General features: G+C 32.9%; 1 protein-coding gene across 1 annotated transcript in view; it reads right to left on the reverse strand.

Annotated features, from left to right (window-relative positions):
• Nucleotides 1–23013, reverse strand: part of LOC145258256 (neuronal acetylcholine receptor subunit alpha-10-like) — an 800162-nt gene that overhangs the window by 438171 nt on the left and 338978 nt on the right. The window contains exon 3 of the mRNA XM_080116238.1: nucleotides 10248–10466. The gene's annotated coding sequence lies outside the window, so the exon portion shown is untranslated. The remainder of the gene's footprint in view (nucleotides 1–10247; nucleotides 10467–23013) is intronic.

Here is a 23013-nt window from a genome sequence, read left to right on the forward strand (position 1 = left end):
AATATCTCAAAATAAATTGACACTAGCAACATATCTTCTGTGCAAATGGGACTGCAAAGAAGAGATCATCCTCAAAGGATTGCAAAGCCAGAAAGAGAATAGCAGAACATATCTCATGTACGGTTCACAACATCTAGCGCTTTAAATTATTTGGTGTAAGAAACATACTGTAAACATGAAAATACTCTATATAGGCGACTACCATAACAACTTATATATATATATATATATATATATATATATATATATATATATATAGAGAGAGAGAGAGAGAGAGAGAGAGAGAGAAAATGGGGGAAATGTAGTAACATATAAAGTATATTAAGCTAATCAGAGTTATTCACGTTTAATCCACTAGTAAAGTGCATAAAATTCATGTTACTGATTGGTTTATATATCCTTGTGGTGCTTAAATTCGTTAGCTAATCAATCAAATTTATGGTTCCTCAGTTTCATGTGTTACTGTTCTGGTCGCCAATGACTGTGCGTTTATCTATTATGTTAAAACCGAGCAAACCATCGTTTCTTTCACTGTGGCTTTGTTTATTTTGTCCAGTAGTAAAATAAAATAATAAATAAATAAAAATGTTATTAAAAACGTCGGGTTTTATAGACAGATAATATGACCCAATTCAGGTAAACTTTCTTTATAGTCGGGACATTTTTAAATGACTTTAATTATGAAATAGTAAATATCGCCTACTGACATTCCCTTTTGTTACGTGTCCACTGTTTTTATTTGTACGGCATCTTTCCTACTATTCCTTTATCCCTTTCTCTTTCTCCCTCTTACTGAATTTATACCCCCTCTATATCTTTGTGTTATCCTTTCTCTTCTTATAATTATCTCTCTAATCATCCCCCAAAACTACTGCTTTACCCCACCTTCCTTAACTGAAATTTGATTTTTGTAATTAAATTTAAATCCGTAAGAACATTTACCTTGCTTCACGCCAATCATTGCAAAGTATCTTTTCTGTCCTCTAAAATTGCAAATGGTCTTGAACCTTTTCAATTTTTAAATTGCCTGGCCTGACGAGATCAATTTGATCGAAACGGTCTGCATATCGTAGCAGGATATGACTTTATTTACATAAAGAAAATAAACACTATATATATATATATATATATATATATATATATATACATTCCATTTTTTTACAATTTTATAAGTTCAACCTCTCAGCGACTAATTATCAGAATTTTACAAATTAAGCCTGGTTGGAAAGGTACTGACCTGAATTGAGTAGCAGGATATGTGGCATTGCCCTTAAGGTCGCACATTAAAAGGACCATCTATTATCCAGAGTTTATTTGTGGAACGTTCTACAGCCATAAAATGTTCTGGTAAAGGTGCAGTATATTTTCACCCTCAAAAAATCCTTTAAGATGACCATTATTATAGGTTTTCGAGATGCCGAAAACGAAAATAACGTTTAAATGTCCAGGAAGGCATGAAGAAATTTTAGTTTTAAAACGTGGGAAATCACTTTTCCATATTAATTTAATGGGAAATTAACCTTCCTTTAATTGCCACCTTTTAAGGGGGCGTCTAGTTATTTTTATTATATGTGGTGTTTATTATGGCCTGGCAGACCAACACAAAACCTACCTTAAAAGGTGTTTTCTATAGGATTTCGGGTATGTTGAAAACGAATATTGCATTTAAATTTTCCGCAAATAAGTATTTTCTAGATATTAAGTAAAAATATGCGAGCCTTGCACGTATAACAAGATCCACTACTTATAACATAACGTATTGCATTGCTTTATACCCGGAAAAATATTTAGTTACGGAAAATTTAAATTCAAACTCGAGATCTATAGAAAACACGTTTTCACCGACAAAATTGCCTCTGAGATGGGTATATATACTGATGACACCACGCTCTATAACAAGCACGTCAGGAAAACAAATGAAAACGTATCTAAGGAGATGCCAGAAACCCTAGAGGATGACCTCCAATCTGTAGTGGAATGGGGACAAAAATGGATGGTCACATTCAATGCTGCCAAGACTAAACTTGTTTCCTTCAATAATTAAAAGACACCTTCTCTACCAGCAATAGCAATGGCCAAAGATCCATTATCTGAAAGTACTTCTTTTAAACTCTTTGGCCTAACGTTCACAGGAAACATGAGTTGGAACAATTACATTGAGGGCATTGCAAGGAACGCTGCGAAGAAGGTAGGCTCTCTCTCTACCATGCTGGAATGCTACTAAAGTATCCTGTACCTCTACAAAGCCACCATTCACCCATGTATGGAGTATTGTTGTCATTTTTGGGCTGGTGCATCTGCTACTAGTCTCTCGCTTCTAGAAAAGAGTCTCCAACTTGATAGGTCCTGAACTGTCATCTAAGCTTCAACCTCTGTCCCACCGACGAAATGTTGCATCCCTCTGCCTGTTCTAGAAGTATTTTAATGGTGAATGTTCTGACGAAGTGCAAACACTTGTGCCCCTACGACGTAAATACCCTCGACAAGCCTGACAAGTAGCTAAATCTCAGTCCTACACAGTGGAGATCCCTAGATGTAGGAGAGCTTTCTACTCTAGTTGTTTCTTCCTCAGAACCGCTAGACTTTAGGATTCCATTCCGGCTCCCTGCTTCCCCAACTGTACTGATATGCAGAAGTTCAAGTGTAACGTGAACCTATATCTTACTGCCCAACTCCCTACATAGTACCCCAGTAGCCTTTGTCCCTGATAGTAGCCCCATACACCAAAGTGGCAACGTGCCTTGTTTGGGGTGAAAATGTAATAAAAAAAAAGTTTTGTGTTAGCTACTAGGTCACAATTACCAAATAATCATCACCCCTAAATAAAATAACAGATGCATCTTCCCCCCAAAAAGGTAGCTATAAAGCGAGTCTTTTTTATGTTAAATTGATATAGAAAAATGATCCCGAACTTTTAAAAAGTATATTTTTTTTATATCTTCGGAACTACACGTTTTCTTAAATTTTAAAGTTATTTTCGCTTTCAGCATCATCAAAGACCTATAATAGGGGTAATTTTAAAGGCATTTTTGATAGTAGAAAGATACTGCACTTTTACCAATGTTTCAATTATAGTAATTTGGTTTCCTATCTGATATTTCCCCAAAGCCTTTGATGTTCATACATAAAGTAAATTTCACAGTATGTGAGAATTATTTGATACTGGAGATTCATAATCGTATTCTATTTTTTAAATAGGGGAGATATTACATATGAGAAATGTTTGGAATCAAGTCTCCCGTTGCTGTTATTTCAGATTATTTGAAACTATAACAGCAAGTTTTAGTCTCCCCTCCATTAAGGCCAGAGTGTTATATATAAAGCGTTCTTTTTACACTCGAACAGAACGTTCAAATATTGGTCCGCCAAATGAAATAGATGAATTGCAAGGGAAACAAACAGGAATCATCCCTGCTGTTCAATGAAACACGCACACACACATATGTGTGTATGAGGGTTCGTAAAGCGGTATATAAATAATTTAAGATTAAATTTAACTAAAGGCTAACAATTTCATCTTTATTTCTGAAAATATTAGTGTAAAGAACAATTAGAAATATATTTTAAAAATAGCAAGCAAAGTAATTTCTATTGAACTATTGAATGCTCTTATAAAAAAGCTTCTCCGTTTATGATAAATGCATGAATTAATATCACATATCGATGCATCTCCTTTGTATACAAGATGGTCGCTGTGCTTCTGTACTAGAAGATCATTATTGATTTAAACATGTCTGTACTTATTATAATCGATTTTGACATTGCTGTTCTTTTCGTTCGTTTAGATAACTATCCTACAATATTATTATTTTATTATGATTTGAAATTCTTTAGAGTGATAGTTTGTATTATATTACTGCTCTCATCTGCGATGTTATTCTCACAATGTTCTGACCGATGTAACCTCCAGTGTATCTTGTTGAACCCAAGAATTTTCGTGATGAACTCGGGAATCGATACAGTAATTCGAACGGAATGATTTATCTTATCATCGGGGTAGATTGTTCCCGTTCTGTTATGTATGACCGAAAGTTTAAAATAATTCGTACTTTTATTTTTAGTAACGATTATACTGAGAACTGAACTTGAAAGCTTTAACTTTGTCATGGCTGATAGAACGAGAGTATGGATTGAATAAAAAGTTCCGTTCGAAATAAAGTACGGTTTCTCGAGTTCAACAAGATGCACCTGAAGATGGTCAGAGGTGACATCGTCCGAAACTTTGTAAGAATAACATTCAAGTTGTTGGGATAATGCAAATAATCCAAACTTGTTATGATTGTACTTTTTCCCCTATGCATATCGAGTTTTTAAAGGCCATACTCATCAACCTACCAATTTCAGTGTCTTTCTTCAACTAAATACAGTTAGTTTGGATAATACAACTGCATAAAACATCAACTTCAGTTGTAAATCAAAGAATAATCATATGTAGAATTAATATTTTATAGCAATTCATTTTTTTTTACAAAATATGAAATATGTATTCACAAAAGATCATTTCCAATTATAACAAAAGAAATTAACAATTATAAATGAAATACAGAACTTCGACAAACGAAGTTTCATTTGTAGAACATCCTTCCTGTGAACAACACACAACGAAGCTCTTTTCCAACTGACTACGACAAATAAATCTTATTTTAAACAAACATTCAATTTCTTACATAATCATCTATTATTAAGTTTTACCTATGGTACTAATTATTTTAATCCTCTTGTGGTAGCGTTCATCAGTCATCTGAAATTCTCTTTAAGTTTTATCTAAGTGCCCCTATCCTTGGATCCTGGTAAGCGGTCATCCTTAAGTAAAACAATTCAAGAAAGATTTCTGAAAACATAATTTAAAGAAATTTCAAATTTGGACAAATCCGAAACCATTTCAGCTGAAAAACAAAATGACGTAATAGATTCATTTAATCGTTAACGTAAAAATGAGTTTCAGATTAAGAGTTGAAACAATAAACAATTCGCAACAAAATTTGGTGTTATGTATGAATTTGTGACATGAGGATTGGCAATTCTTATTATTTAGATTACAAAAACTACTATTCTCAAGATGAGAACAGTATGAATAATCTTAATAAGGCGTATACTAAAATGTGTACTTGAATTTTTGCAATTTTTATGTTGTGATTGTTGAAACTATATAATAACCACTTTATGATATCGCCTGAGTGGGCCTGATTCAGTATACTATGCCATGTGATTATATATAAGGTTTTTGTCGAAATCCTTTTTATATTTAACGTAAACCTTAAGTTTTTTTTTGTTTTTTTTTTACATAGGCATCACCACATTATCAAAGCCCAGAGGCCACTCAAGGATAAGGGTTAAAGAGTGTACAGTAGACATTGGACAATATAGTAATCATTAGTAATAAAAATTTGGTTAATTTGATAACTTATATGGAACGGCTCATCAAGAACTTATTTACTTTAGACTTGAAGACAACCATATTGTAGTCAGCCGGAAAGCAGGAAAACGGAAGACAATTCCACAGGCGTGCAGTTCTAAGAAAGAAGCTTTGTTCATGGAATCTACGTTTAGGTTTAGGCACAGATAAAGAGTGGGGGAAATTATTGATAGTGTTTACAGCTAGACGAGTGTTTCTTGTGAAAGTTTGGCGAGGGGGGGCCATAGATTGAAGCTCAGTTGAACACTTTCCATGAAAATAACGATACATCAGAGACAAACTCGCAACATCTCTTCTGTGAGATAGAGGTTGCAAGGAGGAGAAAAGGACATCTCCTACGAGGCTACGAAGTCTATTTTGAACTCTATCAAGGCAGGACAAGTCCTTTCTAGCAGCTCCTGCCCAGATGTGGCAACAGTATTCCATCCTTGGACGTACCTGGCTCTTATATAGATAGAGAATAGCATCAGCAGTGAGATATCTACCGGATCGATAGAAAGATCCCACCATTTTTCCAGCGGCCTTGGCAACAGATTTTATGTACGTGTTCCATTTAAGATCAGGAGTAATGGTCAAGCCCAGAAGCTTGTCAAAACTTGAGGCCTCCTGAAGACGAGAGCCATTCATTTCAATTGATGACAAATGTGGATTAGAATGTTGATGATGTAAAGAGAGAAGCTTGGTTTTAGATGCATTAAAAGTAACCAGCCACTCCTTTCCCCTATTGTACTACGTGCTCAAGATCAGAGGAGAGAGAATTGGAGAGAACTTGGTCGTTTACTGTCTTAGATGTGGTACCATAAATGGTAGTGTCGTCAGCATAAATGTCTACAAATGATGTAAGGATATGATTTGGAAGATCATTAATGTAGATCAGGAAAAGAGTTGGGCCCAGGATGGATCCCTGAGGGACACCAGCATTAATACTGTGAGCTTCTGATTTTTGCCCCTCAACTACTACACTTATGAACCTATCAGAAAGAAATGATTTAATAATTGAGAAGACTTTTCCAGCTATACCATAGCTAGCGATCTTATGAAGTAAACCTTTATGCCATACCCTATCAAAGGCTTTAGATATGTCAAGAGCAATTGCCCTAGAAAGATTGCCACCGTCGAGAGATTTGCTAATCCTATGCAATATAACTGTAAGGACAACTGCTGTAGATCTAGCAGAACGGAAACCATATTGAGTGTCACTAAGAAGGTTATTTTTGTTGAGATGTTATTTTATATTTATTATTAAGCTAAGTTTTTAACGTTAGGCTTATTTTTTTTAACATTAAGCTATTCTTTTATAAAGTTACACTATTCGCTTTATAACGTAAAGCTATTCTTTTATAACGATAACCTATTTTTATAACATAAAGCTATCTTTATAACATTAAGCTATTCATTTATAACGTTGGGTTAGTCTTTTAAAACATTACAGTATTCTTTTGAAATGTAAGCTATTCTTTTATACCGTGAAACTATTATTTTATAACGTTACTTTATTCTCTCATAATGTAACGTTATTGTTATATTATGTTACGCTACATTTTATAACTTTACGCTAGTCTTTGATAACGTTATGCTATTGTTTTATAGCGTTACGCTATTCTTTAGTAACGCTACAGTATTGTTTTACTACGTTATGCTATTATTTCATAACGTTACTTTATTTTTTTGCAACGTTACGATTATATATATATATATATATATATATATATATATATATATATATATATATATATATATATATATAAGCATGGGGGCGGATGTTGCCAGGATTGGATGAAGATCAACAAATTCTCCACGATACAATAATTTTATAATCATTAAAATCGATAAAATCGCCCATTTTTCAATCAAATCAAGAGATTGCCTGTCTTTGTTAAACAAGAGCACCGAGATAAAACGACAATAAGCTTCACATGCCTCGCAACAGTGACTTTGTTTTTCAATACATTGCACTGTAGAGAATATGCTGTTAAGTTAATAAAAGTATTTTTATATAATGGCTTGAATTAAAGATTAAAATGCAAACGTCATTTTCATATTTCAATTGTACCATAAAGATAAACATTCATTTCGCACGCTCTTCTGTCTTATTAATAGAATCGACTCTTGATTTTATAAAATTATGTTTACATAATGGCTTGAATTGAAATTTAAAATACAAATCTAAGTATCACGATTTAATTATGTTCTAAACAGAAGCATGTATTTATTTTCTCTTGTTTTTATGTTTTAATGACGATATTATACATATCTGAAATGAATTCATATTCTTATTTTTATCTAAACCAATGAGAAAATAAACTATTACAATTCTTTTGTTTTTATATGAAAAGATACGAGAATATAACAATTAACATTTGCCAAATTATATACTTCAGGTTTCTCTGAAAGAGCGAGAATATTTGAAGAATTAAAGAAACAAAATAAGACATAAATGCAATTTTCACATTTGTACGTGGTTGTAAAGCTGCCCTGACAAGATGTAAAAAGTTTATTGAATTAGATAAGTGTATTTACCCCCAATTGCTTCAACATCCCATGACCAAAACAGCATTCTTCCACAATCATAGCGATAAAACAAATGAAAATCTTGAACCAGAGTAAGACCTTAAGCGTATTTACAGCCTGAGAAAAGTCATCATTATGCAATTGAACTAAACAGGGGTGATGTTTCATCAAATTTGGTGCAAGTTTTACAAATGGTTTTCAATTAAATCTGCAGGTTGCGGCCCTTCTAAACCCACATATTGATTTAAAGAATATTTACTTGTATAAATTTTAAGCTGACAGAATAAAATAAGAACGAAACTAATTCCTATGGAAACCATAATAAAAAAGAAACCATGTGTGTTGGTATTAATGAACAACATGATAAAAACAATTTATTTTGCAGAAAGATTTGGCAAAAGGGAAACGCCTTGTTTGAAATTAATTCAACTTTACACAATAGATGTACGATCGCTTTTTATATAATGCTTAGACTTTTGCGATATTTTTTTCGAAAGATTCACTAATTTTCATATTAACTTTGAAAAAGGAGATTTAATTAATTAACTATTGTTATCGGTGTTCCTAATTCAATAAATGTTTTCATTTTAATATAAAAATAATTCTCTTTTGAAATGCTAATTTATTTCCTGAACAGATATTTAGCAACAGTGTTTCAATGTTTCTCTCCTTTCTCCTTAGAGAGATCGATTTGATTATAAATAATTGCGATCTATTTCCAAAGAGCAAGGGAAAAGGCAAATTGACTTATTTTATGTTATTTTTGCCGTCACATTTAAAAGATCGAAGTTACGAAAAATATTAAATATCGAATAAAGTTACACATTAGTAAAATATGGTTAAAGAATAAATGAGAAATATTTTGTTTCCTATCAATAACAATATTATTGATTGTTTTTGTGTTTCAATGTCAGGAAAAATGCATTTCAAGTAGTGCACCTTACAAAACGATCTTTTCTTTTTGGTCGAGCTTGGAATGAGGCATCCTACCGAATGCCAGCCGTTCACTTGCTCATAGATTCCAATCGAGATATCTTTTTAAAATTTTAAATCCCTTAAGTGGTATTGTTTGTAACTCTCCTACACCTGGTTCACCGGGTATATTTGCAAAATATTTTTAAAATTCTTTTTGATGAGTCTATTGCTAATATAATTAATGGAATGATGAAGATCTTCCTAAGATTCTTATTTCTTTGCATATCGCATATAAAATCTTTGTATTTTATTATGCATTCCGCCCAGCTCTGTTTAACCAAGTTTCATTGTGGACAATATCTTCTACTAGTGCTTTTTCGCTTTGCCCAATATCACTATTTCAAGTTTAATAGCTACGTTTTCTAGTTACGTAGCTATAGGAAGTGTGCGTTTGTGTGTGGAGTTAGGTAAGTTTATATGTTTAATAATTTACTTGTAGAGGATAATACACGTACACACACACACACACATATGTTGATCCGATGTTGCGAAGTTTCTGAATTCGCAGCAAACACGCGCATATATATATATGTGTGTGTGTGTGTGTGTGTGTGTGTGTGTGTGTGTGCGTGCGCGCGTGTGTGTGCGCGTGTGTGTGTGTGTGTATGTGCGCTGCGAATTCAGAAACTTCGGAACATCGGACCAACCATCGACGATTACAACTTTAGATTTTCCATTTAAAAAAGTTTGTTTTTTTTTTAACAAAATTAGTGATTTTTTTCATATTAGAAGAAAATATATTTACAGGCAAAGCTCCAAGAGTTTTATCGGTTGACCTATAATCTTATCTAGTGGAAAATTATTCCAAAAGCTGAAAATACGTAATTTTGTTTTTGGGTTGATAATTTACATCGTTACTAAAACGATGGTAATGGCCGTGTTGATGTGGTTAATGACATTAGCTGGCCACCTGAGTGTGACAAGTTCGAATCTCGTCGAACGCATACTAGCATTTTTACTTCGCATTGTTTATGTGGTCCCTTTTGTAAGTACTCGGTTCTAGAAACAATCGGGAAAACCAATAGCAAGAAAAGATCAAACATGTAAGAAAATTCGTGCCGATTCATGCGAATTTACCTTTTTTTTTGCGGATGTGGCCATAAAATGTACTGACATAATTAACGGTTAAAGTATCCAAAAAGAGTTTACTTGTTCTAAAAATAAAATTCATTTGTGTTGTGTGTGTGTGTGTGTGATTTTTGTGTGTGTGTGTGTGTGTGTGTGTGTTTTACTTCGTATTCTATTTTTTAAAGAAACCAATATACATTTTTCTTTTCTTTTCATTTGGAATAAATTTAAGTGTGTATGAGCCTTCATTATAAAAAGATAAGCGGTTTTTACTCACCAAGTCAGTAAATAATGAAACCGTTGCCAAAATTGCGATAATAAAACCGGAAATGAGGAAACGTGCTCAAAGATGAAATCAAAATGGTGAAAGCTGATAAAGATTATTCAACTGCAGCTGCCGGAAGTTACTTGAGCTAAGGGGGCTCGGGTGTTTGGCTGACGGGGGTCCGGTCCGTTCGCCTATGTTATTTTTACATCTTCTTTAGATGGTTATAGCCTGAAATATAAAAAGAAATCATTTAGATCAAATAAAGTAGTAGAAGGAATTAATTACGACATGAAAAATATTCTTTGTGTTATTTTCTTATTATCCTTAGTTATTTAGTATTATCTCAGATGAAATGTTTCCGAAACTTTAATGGCAGGCAATTAAATTCAGAATATTTTTATTATAAAAATCTGGCTAAACAACACATGACCTTGATATAACTTCAAAATTTTTTACAGCGTTCCCGCTAATTTAATCGGTTTTATCAGTTGATTGTTTTTGTTTAACAACATATCAACCTTTAGAGGTTATTTCCTTCCGAAATCAGTAATGTGGAAAAAGGTTTTATATTCTTCAAGTTCTTTATATCTTCAAATATTTATTCATGGAGTTTGGTTTAACTGTTTTATTTTTGTTTTTAATTTTACATAATAAGATTGAATTATGCAAAGGAAAATTTTTAAAATGACATCAATGTTTGGTGCATGTTTGATCAGGAAGCCAGTATCTTAAGACCGCCTGATCTGGTGGCATCAAATGCCCTTACAGTTATTAAGACTCCTGGCCAAAGTGGGTCTCGGAGCAGTAGTACCTTTCTTGTTACTCCACATTCCCCACAGTCCTTAAATCGAGCCTCACCACTAGATATCTTTTAACGTCATTACCAGAACCATGTTCTATTGTGAAAGAAAAAAGCACAGCATAAAAGATATTTAGAAACATATGTACTCCTTAAAACATTAAATTATATTATTTTAAACCGATATTTTAAAAATATAATTTTATCAGTCGTATTCGAGTAATATTAGGACATTGTAGGTGGAATTGTTTTAGATTTAAGAATATACTTTGCAAAAAACTCTTGTAAGGATAAATATACAGTGAACAAAAGTTTACACGAATTCAAATAGAAATTATCTTAACCATCTTAATAAAAGATGATCACGTTTTAGAGTGCACATCCTATGATGTTTGCCTTTACGAACGACTAAAATAAAATCAACGCGTCTCGTTTAACTCTAGCTCGGAACATAATATATAGTATTTTTTTTTCAATATTGTAAGAGAAAATGAAATCAGAAAACTTACTGGTGAAGCGTACAGTCTGCACTTATAATCATAACATCTGTTCCGATTCTTCGGTTTTTAAATAAAATTGTTGATATATCATGGTTACGCCGTTTCAAGCTCAGGTGCGAATTAGCGTGTGTGTGTGTGTGTGTGTGTGTGTGTTTTGTTCCTTTTTTTCACTATTACTTTCTGTCTGAACATGCATGCTTTTATTTATTCAATATTTTGTTTTTAGTTATATATATTTGTCAAGAATAAGCATTTATGGAACAAGATAAAATGCACAAAAACTGGAATGATTTATTTTCAGTTGTTATGATTTTGTACAGACATAATTTTTACACATTCTTCATTTAGAGAAAAGAAGCATATGGGCTTACGATAGTTATTTAACTCAACAAAGTATGGAATTAAATACAACATGGAAATCAATACCTATAAATATTAGATTAGAGCATCAGTAAAAGAATTTCAATATGCGTAATGATAAATATTATTATTATTTACTCCCTTGGAATAGTCACACAAGCCACATTGAAGTTCTTTGTCGTCTGAGTGACAACAAGTCTAACCAGATTTACAGTATTCTCCATCTCTTTTAGTAACTTTTGCAGATGAATTTGCGTTATCGCAACGACTGTTTACCATTGATTTCTAATAAGCAGCGATCATTGACGCCTACTGGAATTTAGGTGGCAACACGCCTCCAGAAGGTCCTAGTTCTCTTTGCATTCAACCAGCGAAGTCTGGCTAGTGCTTTCACTCTTCGGTCTTTCCATCTTGCTTGGCCTCCTCTCTTTTGCTGTGGCACCAGTTTATGGATACACACAACAAAACGGGAAAGACGGCGGAAGAAAGGGACGCAGGTGAGTTTAGCTACAGTTTCAGCTTTCATGATTCCGTATGATGTCCCTTTGTGGTTTACATACGTAGCAGTTTCTGCTTGTAGCGCCTGTGTGTTAGTTTCCACATTCAAGTGTTTTCCTTAATATTTCAACAATTTTCATTATCGTTATCTGTTGTATCTTCTTAGCCATACCTTTGATTCACATCTCTCTAATTCTTTTAGAAAGTTTTTCGGTATTGTACCTAGCGCTCATACAATGTTGTGTTACCTTGACCTTTTTTCATCATCCATATTCCTTTGAGATCTCTCGCCAGTTCTATGTAGTTGCTCCGCTTCTCTGTCTCCTTGATCTTCACTCTGTTGTCTGCTAGAACGGTAAAATCTACAATCTAGCAGGACTTTTCCTTCTTGTTAACAATTATGACATCTGATCTTCTTGTTTGGATGGGTTTATTCATTTGTATATCCATATTCTATAGGATTTTTTTACTTTCATTTTCAAATATTGCTGCCGTTTGCTTCATTCGCTTATTATGTGGTTTATTGTTTCGTCTCTTTATCCACAGGGTCTGCATTTACTGTTTCTTGTATCTTGCGATCCTGCTTTGATGTGGTTGGTTCTAATTTTATTATCTTATTTTGTTGTTATTATGGATTCAGTTTCCTTGTTTAGGTGTCCTTTTTTTAGCCATGTCCCGGTGTTTTTATTAGTCTCATCATTTGTTATCTTCAGGAATCATCCGTGTAGCTGTTTCTCTTCACATTTTTATTTCGCCGTCTTATTTCTCGTCTCTTCTTTTTCTGTCTTGTTTGTTTCTTTCGTCTCTCTTGCTGTAGTAATTATTCTTTCGCGTTCTGCATTAAGTATTTTTCTAATTCTTTTGTGTGTTATGTATACAATCTTCTATACAAACCAGCCCTCTTCCCCCGTCTTTCCTTTCCACAAAAAGTAAATCAGTATCATCCTTTTTGTGTAGTTTACTGTGCATAGTCATGAGTTTCTTGGTCTTCTAGTCGAGATTATTATTATTATTATTATTATTATTATTATTATTATTATTATTATAATAATAATAATAATAATAATAATAATAATAATAATAATAATAATAATAATAAAAATAATAATAATAATAATATAAATTGGTAGTTACACTACTTATTTAAAAAAAAAAGAAAAAAGTGGTGTTTAGGCTTACAATATTCATACCAGAATTATTCACGTGGGGATACGGTGTAACGATTAATAACAACAATCAACAATTCGCTGTGTGTTAAGATTCAATCTTTGCTACATGCGATAATAATACAATAAACATTCATTTGATTGTTTTTGTCTTTTCTCTTTTTAAAACACAATCATGTTTTTAAAGCAAATAAATCCATAGAACCACCAAACCAAACACCGTGAATAAATATTTAAAGATATAAAAATAAGTTGAATCATAAAAGCTTACTTAAATAACCAGATTTTATATTAAATAAACGAAAACGTTTTACACTTCTGAATTTTTGGGATGAGGATTAATTATTTATATTATTTGGATTCTTCGAACTACTGTTCTTATTTTGAGTGTCATTTTCACAACGTCACGGTCGATGTAACCTCCGATCTTCTTAAGGGTATCTTGTCGAACTCGGGAATCTGCACGGAATATTAAAGCGGCATTATTTAATTCACTTAATTCGCATTATTTCATTCTCGGAAGTAACATGTTCACAAAGATATAATCAAATTAAATTATAAAAAAAACTTTCATTAAAATGGCCGAGTTTGACATTAAATTACCTGAAAGGGTCAACATGCCCTAAAACAAAACAACTAAATTAAAGCTATGTATAAATGTTCGAAGATGTAAAAACTTGAATCATAAACACTTTTATCAAAATAACCAGAAAATGGTTAATATACTGTAAAACGACCAAACCAAACGCTATGAATAAATATTTGAATATATAAAGAACTTGAAGTATAAAAATTGTTGCCATATTAACCGTATTCAGCATAAAAAAATTAAATTGTTAAGTTGATGTAAAACAAAACTAAACTACATCTATTTCACGATTTTTTTTCTGAAATTATTGTTTTCGTCTCGTCTGTCGTGCTTAAACGTGAAACAGTATTTTAGTTGATCTGTAATTGTAATATAATAATAACATTTGCCACTCTTATTTTTACTTCAAACGAGATAACGATATTGGTCTGTCATGCATAACATTTTCGCTAGTCTGTCACACTAACTTAAATAGTATTTTCGGCAATCTACTAGTGTTTTCCTCGATCTGGTCAACTAAAGTTCGAAATCGATTCTTCATTACTAGACGCGTCGATTCAATAAACGCATTTTAAGAATAATCGTTTATTTTATTGGCTCATCTTTTTATATTTAACAATAAAAAACTTGATAGGGTTTCACGGTATTTTTGTTCTTTATTTTTGGCTCATTAAATCGCTGTGCAAACAATAGATAACTAATCGATAAGTGATCACACAAAAATGGTTATTGATCGCTACATAATGTATTTATAAATTTAACCAATATATAGGGTATGAAAATGATCGCTACATAAACAAAGATCGTATTACATATATATATATATATATATATATATATATAAAATGTGTGTGTGCGTGGACATATATATATATATATATATATATATATATATATATATGTATGTGTGTGTGTGTGTGTGTGTGTGTGTGTGTGTGTGTGTGTGTGTGTGTGTGTGTGTGTGTGTGTGGAGCATATTGATAAAAGTAATTTTAATCAAAATATTTATATTTAAATACGAAGAAGTATGATCTAATTAAAGATGATGCCTCTCGTCTGCATGTCAAACAGCTATCTGATCACAACTAATACCTTGATTTCAACTTGCCTTCAATCGAAATGAATTGATCACGTCTCAATGAAACACACTTCTTCTAGGAGTGACTTTCGCTCCTGATCTGAAACAGAAGACTTATATCAAATCTGTTACTAAGGTCGTAAAAAAAATGGTTTCATCATTCTACCGCTACAGAAGCTATTACACTTTTAACACAAATCTCCACCTGCATAAGAGCCAAATACTTCTAAAATAGAGTAGGATTGTCACATGTGGAAGGAGAGAGCTTCTCAGAGCGGCTTTTCCTGCCTTGAGACAGTTTAAAACCAGTTCCGAAACCTAGTAAGTGATGTACTTTTCTCCTCCTTGCAAACTCTTTCTCACACAGTCTATCTTAGCTCTATCATATTTTTCATAGCAAGTGCTGAAAATACGACATTTTGATTAATGCAGATTTCGTATTCATTATTATATTATATTGAACCCAATATATAGTAATGATTTAAAAAGTTTAAAAAACAAATAACTCGTGCGCCACCACCTAGGGTCGAAACCAAAACGTTTAGCTTACGATTTATTTTTTTCTCTACCGTTAATGACTGAGCTATGAAGACGTGCTTGCTACAAGTCTAAAAATTAAAACATGAACCAATAGCTACTACGTTATGCATGCATATTCGTCATGCCGTCGTTTGGTTTTCACTTGACAAATTTTTTTTTTTTTTAATTTTCATATTTTTATACCAATTTTCCCGGGCTAAAACCTAAATATAGTTTCGCATGAGTTCAAATACCTTATATATGAAGTGTCATGTCTGTAAACCAAAAACTCTATTTTGCAAGGCAAAATTGTTTTAAACTAAAATGTACACACACACACACACACACACACACACACATATATATATATATGTGTGTGTATATGTGTATATATATAATTATATGTATATATAGATGGCTTCAATATTCTTTACAAATTCACGCAGATTTAAAGTTCAAAGATATATACACACTTTTTAGGCATACGATAAAAATATCAGCTATTCTCAATTTTACCCTTTAAATTTTAAGCCGACTTTATTTTTAACCGACTATATGTAAATGACGGTAATTGAATAGTGTACAGGACGACTGGAAACAAATGTCGAGATAAGCGGAGAGCTCATACAGCGCCTAGAATCCCGAAATGGTCACCCATCTGGTACTAATCAGGCTCGATATTGCTTAGCTTCCGTGATCTGACGAGAACCGGGTTGTCAACTCGATTATGCCGTATATTGTCCTATTAATTACGAGGATTAATTTGCTCGGTGTAAAAATTGGCAAAGAAATAAAAATAAAAATGATAACGTACTTTATCAAATTCCACTGATTTCTTACAATATCACGTCAGTTAATATTTGGGTTTGATTATGAATGCCCTGGAAAAGTCACTTCTAGTTAATGTTATGTTTTAAAATATGCAAACGAAGAAATGATTTTCGGCGATTTTAAATGATACATCTTATTTTATCGTAAACTGAACTCATTAATAAAACAAAATAAAATGAACTGGTGAGGTACACCCGGACTTGAACAGGGGGACCTTTCGAGCTACAGTTGAATATTCTACCTTTGAGCTATATCTCCACATGCCAAAAGTTCCGGTTTTTAGGACAAATGATTTGTTGAGTATCGAATCCTACTTGATTTGCTAAGAATTATTTCCCTTGACTGGTGTAACTGAAAATTATTCTCCTGTAAAAAGTATTTTTATCTATAAAAAGAAAGACTATTTTAAGGATCTTAAAAATTGTTTTTCTCTTTTATGGATAAAAACAAAATTATTACAGGAGAAATATTTCACATTTCACCGGCAAGGGAGATAAATGATAAATTTCAGCCAATTATTTATTCTTAAAAAACAGATTTATTATAATTTATAGAGATATAGCTTAATAGTAAACTATAGATCGAATGATTTAGTATTCTCACCATTTTATTTTATTTTTGCATTTGAATATTTTAAAACTAAACATAAATCAGAAGTAACTTTTCCATGATATTCATCGTCAAGCCTAAACATTAGCTGAGGTGATATTGTAAACAAACACAAACGGTATTATTTATCATTTTTTCTTGCGATTTAGACCATCGGACAAATTATTCTTCGTAATATATGATAATCAATAGAGGATTGATTCTATAAAAATACATACGCTATCTGCATAAATTAAAATATCATGTTTAAGCAACGCCGGACTGACAGCTAGTATATATATATAAGTAGGAGGGTCGTATCAAAAGTCTCATATTTGTATTAATCCAAAAGTTGAAGAGTTAAGAAGACAGGAGTGGTACAATTAAAATTAGCAAACTTTTGTGCTGCAGAACTTATTTTCCACATAGACAACACCATTCTACATGCACTTTTGCCAGCGATGAACGATGACTGTACATATGCGCCCGAGCGCACCTTGTCATAAGAGATGTGTACGAAAAAGTAAGCCTCCTATTTAAAAAGTTTAAATATCCAATAAATTTTATACTTTACATGTCATAAAAAGAAATTAAAATATAAATATTAGATATTGAGCGCATAGAGCAACTACTATATAATTTAATTATTAGAGAATAACAAGAAATGGAAAACCAATAAACTGTTAGTCGAGCTCTACTTGAACTTCACGTTCTATTCAAATAGCTTCTTCTCTCGAACTGCTAGACTTTGGAATCCTGTCTCAGGCCCCTGCTTCCCCAACTGTACTGACATGCAGAAGTTCAAGTATAATGCAAACAGGCATCTCGCTGCCCAACTGCCTACCTAGTATTTCTGCAAATCTGGTCATAAATAGTAGCCCCTTACGACTTAATGGCACCGTGCACTGTTTGTAGTGAAATAACAGTAAAATAAAGATGGTAAAAAGTCATTAAATAAAAATATAAAATAATCAGAAAAGTACAAAAGAAAAACATGTTCATTTCAGAAACAACAAAATAAGAATGAAATTATAAAACGAATCATAAATTTGATAAACAAGATGCACGCATTTAATGTACGCGTTTAGCAAGGAAATTTTAATGTTATACTTTATCCTGACAGACAAACGCAAATTTTATTTTAAACCCGAAAATGATATTCCAAAATAAAGTGGGGCAAACGGGTGGCAGACTAATAGAAACGATATTTCAAAGTTAAGTTGACAGAACAACACTAATGATATTTTCAAGTTAAACACGAAAGATCAATAGAAACGAGATTTCACGCGCTACAGAACAATAGAAAGTATATTTAAAGTCAAGCCAAACAGACTAATGGAAATGATAGTTTAAACTTAAGCGTGACAGGCAATCACAAATTATATTTAAGCGCAACAGATTAATATAAATGATTTTTGAACTTAAACTTGATAGACAAATTCAACTGCAATGTGTATGCTGAGAATGACAGAACAAAGAAAACTATATTTTTACCTTAATTGTGACGGACAAATAAAATGCACCTAAGTGTGACGGACAAATAAAATGCACCTAAGTGTGACGGACAAATAAAATGCACTTTTACTCATGAATACGGCAGAGAAAGGAAAATCATATTTCAAGCTAAAACATGACTAACAAACTTATTTGAAAGCAAAATGCAACAACAAACGAAATTTGTATTGCGAATTTTAGCGTGACAGACCTTTGGCATAGACAGGCATAGTATTTTGTCAAGATAATTGAATACTGTCTAAATAAGCTATGTCCATTTAATTTGACCGATGAAAATGTTACTTAAAACTGAAACTTAACAAACAGAAGGATAGACTGACGAAGCTTCTCTAATGATATAAAGTCGCATTCCAAACCGACTTGACTGATAATCACGTTTAAATAATTGTAGACGATGTTTTTCCGTTTGTTTCCAATGTGTATTATTACCTACGAGATAAGATTATTTTAGAAAGCCAGAGCGTGTACGTGGATATGTATGTGATCTGATGTGTGTATGTGTATGTGTATATATATATATATGTGTGTGTGTGTATATATATGTATATATATATATGTGTGTGTATATATATATATATATATATATATATATATATATATATATATATACGTGTATGTATGCGTGTGCACATGTTTATACGTATCTAAGAGTCTGGTTTAGACCAAATACATCACTTCAACTGGTTGCAGATGAATAGGAAGGGACATATCAGGAATGGGGAAGAGAGCCAATTGATAAGACTGCCAGTGACATACAAGCATACCTTAAAATAACAAAAGTAAAGAAAAAAGATGCGGGAAAGTTAGATCGGGTGAAAGGAGAAGCAAACAAGAGAGAAAGCAAAGAAACGATCAAGCTAAAATGGATGACAAGAGCATATATAGAAACTAGGAAAGAAGCTAAGAAGATACTAAATTTTAGGGGGGAAATTATCAGGAATCCTGCTTCTATATATCCGTAATTTCGTTTCAGTTACGAAACTTTGTCAAGAATAAGCGTGTATCGATCAGAATCAAATTAAATTTTCAAAAACTTGAAGTCGTTTATCTTCACTTTGTATGTGTTTATTAATTTTTTTATATAGACACTAGTTATTAGGTAATTTTCAAACAGTTTTCATTAGGGTCGAAGTTAATTCGTTGGGTTCCGGTAGTTTCTTAATTAAACCCAGTATAGAATAAAATACAATATGGAAAACAAATATTATAATTAATAGAATAGAGCAGCAGTAATAGAATCGGATTATGAGTAACAGTAAATAATTAATTTTAAAATAATAATAAAACAAGTAGTAGTAGTAGTAGTAGCAGTAGCATCTAGAAAGGTGTAGATTTTAAGATGGCAAAGATCATATTAGCGTTCTGAATTTTTCAGATAAATATTAATAATGGTAAAACTTGCGGGGAATTGGTCTGTTTTACGGTTATTGTAAAAATGAAACGGAAATTTAAATTAAATGTCCGTATTAAATTCGGTACATTTTTACATTACGTCCAACTCGTCGTTCACATTCGACATGTTAACTTTTATAGTTTTTCAGGTATGCTGACAAGTTGAGAAGTATCTATTCCGAAAGCTGTTCTTAACATGGGGAGGCTGGGGGTGTCTATTCTAAAGCCGTTCTTAATATGGGAAGTTGGGGGTGTCTATTCCGAAAGCCGTTCTTAACATGGGGAAGTTGGGGTGCTTATCCGTTGTAAGCATACCCGAAAGGCTATAATAATCGTCATTTCCACCGCGAATGGTGAGTTAGACTTATGTAAAAGGAAAAATACCAAAAAGATATACCAAATTAACATTTCTCGTTTAAAAATTTAGTTATTGCATTTTTGTTAATACAATTTTATGTTTATAAAAAAATATTTTGTTTTTTATATATAAAAAGTGCGATTGTTGAATGTGATTCTTTCTATTCTTTTAGTTATTGGGGGGGCACAATTAAAATTTCAAAAAAAATTAAAACGAAACGAAATTTAAATTTCCGTTCCATTATAACAACAACCATAATATAGCATTCTCCGTAAGGTTCACCTTCAATTTTTTTTTTATTTAAACTATTATTCAGATTTTTAGTATTATTTTCACAAGTTTTCCGTGGATGTAACCTCTGCTATTTTCTGGTGTATCGACAACAACCCATCTTTGAAAGTTTAATCGTAAGCGCAAGCGACAGTAAATACGAATTATTTAAGGCTGTGTTACGGATGACAGAGCAAGAGTATGCTACCCCGTAAATTGAAAAAAAAAAGTTCTTTTCAAAATTCTGTGCAAATTCCCGAATTCGACAAACAGATTCCCAACTTCGATAAGTTACAAAATTGATAATTGAATTATCCACATGGTCACGAAGCGTACCAAAAACAGTAGTCTCCTGGAGGTTGACGATTCAATTCTGTAAATGACCAAGTTCTCTCTGATTCTCCCTCCTCTGATCTCGAGCGCCTGGTACAGTGGGGGAAGAGATGGCTGGTTACTTTTAATGCATCTAAAACCAAGCTCCTATCTTTACATCATCAACGCTCTGATCCCTATCTGGCATCAATTGAAATGGATAGCTCTCGTCTAGGTGAAGCCCCATGTTTTGATAAGCTTCTGGGCTTGACCTTTACTCCTGACCTGAAATGGAACACGCATATCAAGTCTGTTGCCAAGGTCGCTGGAAAAATGGTAGGATCCTTCTACCGCTCCAGAAGATATCTTACTGCTGATGCAATTCTCTATCTATATAAAAGCCAAGTATGTCCAAGGAGTACTGCTGCCACATCTGGGCAGGAGCTGCTAAAAACAGCCTATCTTGCCTTGACATATTACAAATAGGCTTCGTGGCTTAATGGGGGATGCATTTTTCTCTTCCCTGCAACCTCTCTCCCACAGGAGAGACGTTGCGAGCCTGTCTTTGTTTTATCGTTACTTCCATGGCAAGTGCACGTCTGAGTTCCAATTCCTGCCCCCCCTCGCCAATCTTTCATAAAAAACACCTGTCTAGCTGAAAACACTGTCAAAAATTTTCCCCACTCTTTATCTGTGCCAAAACCAAAACGTAGATTCCATGAACAAAGCTTCTTTCTTAGTCCAACATAAACAAGTTCCTGATAAACTGCCCCCTTAAGTAAGACACTTTGTCAAATCTCAACACTAACGTACTATACACGCAATGACCCTTATCCCTGAGAGGCTTCCGAGCCTTGGTAAGTGGTGAGCACCTTGTAAAAAATGTGCTAATAAGTAAGCATAACATGTTAATACTTTTATAATTTTACAACAATTGGGGTCGATGTAATGGTGATCTTTTTCAGCGTAACTTGTAAAACTATGGAATCAACATGGAATTTCGAAATGAAAACTATTATATCCACATGTGTAGCATGCTCTTTGTCCGTTACGCGTGACCAGGTAAAAGCTTTACGTAAATCGCAATTGTATTTTGAGTATCGCCTGCACTGATGATTGAACCTTCAACCAATGAAAAAGTAACTTACAACAGAATATTCCAATCTATACCCATCAACATAAAAAGGGAATCTTACTAAACTTAATATATAATATGATGCACCTCATGATATCGTTTAATGCTAATACATATATAAATGATAACTTGGAAAATGGTTCTAATTCAATTACAGAAGATTTATATATGTTAAGGGGGTCATAATAGGGGTCAAAGTAAAACAAATTGACCGCTTTTTTCTTTTCTTTTTTCTTGTTCACCATACACCTCCAAACACCCAGGCAACGCCATGCTGAAATGCTAGTATATATATATATATATATATATAAATTGAATATGCGCGTGCGAAAACAATGCGGAATATATTATATGTTTGTGTGTATGGGGGGGGTAAATCCTTAAAATATTGGAAATAATAATTAATTAATATTTAACGGTGAGACCTTTTCAAAGCAAATCTTGGTACTTGTTCAGAATCTGAAACTAAGTAACTAAGTGTCCGCTCGGCTGTGCTCGGAACATGATGTCTTGCGCTCGGAGTTGACTGTAATCTAACGTAAAACGCCGATCAATGCGCGGCAAAAGAGCAAGCGACCCTTAGGGAAAATATTAATGCATGATTTGTTTTGGAATTTATGTATCATGAATCTATGATTTGTTGCAATTTACGTTAAATTTATGTATGAGTTTTGTTACGTAATTTATTTTTAAAACTAGCTTGCGTGCTTGGCGTTGCCCGGGTGTTCGGAGGTGTATGTTGAGCAAAAGAAAAAGTGGTAGTAAGCAAGCAGGCTCGAACCCGTGAATGTAGAGAGAGGTGTTAAAAAATGGTAGTTGCGTAAGGAGGGAATCTAAACAGCAGTAAGCAACCAGGGTGAAAAGA

The sequence above is a fragment of the Euprymna scolopes genome, chromosome 33 (assembly GCF_053919585.1).
Source record: "Euprymna scolopes isolate OS-2025 chromosome 33, ASM5391958v1, whole genome shotgun sequence".
Lineage (NCBI taxonomy): Eukaryota > Metazoa > Mollusca > Cephalopoda > Sepiida > Sepiolidae > Euprymna > Euprymna scolopes.